This window comes from Octopus bimaculoides, chromosome 15 (genome assembly GCF_001194135.2).
Source record: "Octopus bimaculoides isolate UCB-OBI-ISO-001 chromosome 15, ASM119413v2, whole genome shotgun sequence".
Classification (NCBI taxonomy): Eukaryota; Metazoa; Mollusca; class Cephalopoda; order Octopoda; family Octopodidae; genus Octopus; species Octopus bimaculoides.
Window position 1 is genome coordinate 7764652 of NC_068995.1, and position 2087 is coordinate 7766738.

The window sequence follows — 2087 nt, forward strand, 5'->3', positions numbered from 1 at the left end:
TAAAAGAATATAATTCAATTCTGCACTCATTCTCCTCAAATTTCAAATTTTTGCTTTTCTATAAATGAACTGGTCTGTGTTAAAGAGTGTTCGAACCTTGGAAACACCCTCTATATTGAAGTTTAGCATTCTCAACTTGCTCATGGGATATGCTAATAGCGTTGGATATTTGGTTTATAGTTTAATCCCCAATCATCCATTACCCTGTAGTGAACATGATCAACGTTTACCTCGGTGGTAGTAGTTGTAGGACGTCCAGAACGTGGGTCATCTTTAACATTCTACCTTCTCCTCCTAAATTCTTCTGTCCCCTAAAGCTCTATTGATAAAGCAGGAGTGTGATGGGTGTTTAAACTTATTACTGTTGGTACATAATAACCCCTTAGATGACCAATTTTCTCCATTTTCCAAGCGATCTCGCTAATTAAATGTCTTCTCTGATCAGTCATAGGTCAGTTTACCTGGAAGAAAACGATGCAGTTATTAATACGTACGGTTGAAGTTAATGCATGTGAGATTTCTAATCTCAGGCACCACTCGTTCATAGTCAGCCTATGAATGTTTAAGCCCACTCTCGTATATTAGCCCTGCCTTCTTTCCGGAGACCGCAGCGCAACATGTCTGAATCTATTTGACATTAGTTTTAAATCAGAAAAATATTTTCATTAAATGATAATTAACTAAATTACCGACACTCCTGAATATATTATTTTAGTAACCTAAACATGTATAACCAATTTATGAATAACACACATTGGTAGTCACACATGTTTTTGTATGAAAATTATTAAAAACTTAAATTATGTTTTTATATAATCATATCTGAGACACACCAGATAACAATACAAAGCTTGAGCTCTTCTGCAGAGTATGATTAAGTAGAGGTTTACTTGTATTATCTTGTATATCGAGCAACAAATACAAGGCACTATCGTTTTGCTTGTCATTCGTTGAGTGATAAATTATGCCCTTGGTGTATTGTATAAATGGTCGGATTTCAGCAATTCACATCATTAAATCCTAGATATTTTATTTTATTTTTTCATCTGACACGTTTCTAAATTGACGCATATCAACTATGACATGTGTTAATGGCATGCTTAGTTTGTATAGCCTTTGCCTGTCATCACTTTGGAATCGGTAAAGAAATTGCCAGAATTCTACTGAGTACGAAAAATCTGATACCTCTTTAAAAATTAACCCTTGTCAAAGAATATTTCCGAGGAAGAAAAATGAAGAGTAATTTTAACTTCCTAATAGGCGCAAAATGTTATCCCATTTGACACAACTCCGTGACTCTCGGATACCTTTAGTTTAGTACATCCTGGTTCAAGCATTGCTTCTTTCTTCATTCTCGAGTCACTCAAAGACAATGAACACGATCCTCGGAGCAGTGTTTCCACATCGGATTACTCAAAAAAATATAAAAATTTTACGAATTTAATTTATATGATTTGTCCCAAAATCCTTGTAAAAGATGGACAAAGTTGATAATATTCACCAAAAATGTTATTTGTGTTCAGTTCTTAAAAGTGCAAATTTTTGAACGAAAATGTAAACCTCGGCTGCATGTTAGCACAAACTCCAAACACTGAACGAGGATAATTCAATACTGTTATACGATGAATCTGACATTTGAAATCTATTTGTTTGTCTGCCATATTAGGGCCCTTTGGCTATTAAAATTTTTAAAAGAATATTCGCCGAATTGTCTAAGAAAACGCAGAGTTGGTTTTAAAAAGTCGAAGATATGGATATATTTAAATGTTTCGTTGTCTTGGTTAAAAGAGATGTGTGAAACTTGAAAAACAACCTCGTTAGGAGAATAGAATTGCCTCAAACATTAACAGCTGTACAAGATGTCTGTGCTGCCCCCTATGTCCAGTTTTTGAAGAGACACTGTCACTTTAGTGACATTCACACACGCAGTGCTAGCTAAAACGTTGAAGAACCAGAAAATTAATTTGAACTCTTAAAAGAGAAAATACGTCAATGAATATAAAAAAAGGTAGAAAAGAATATAAATAAAATGTGAAAACAAAAATTCCATTGTACATATGTATGTGTGTCTTTCTACATACGTAATA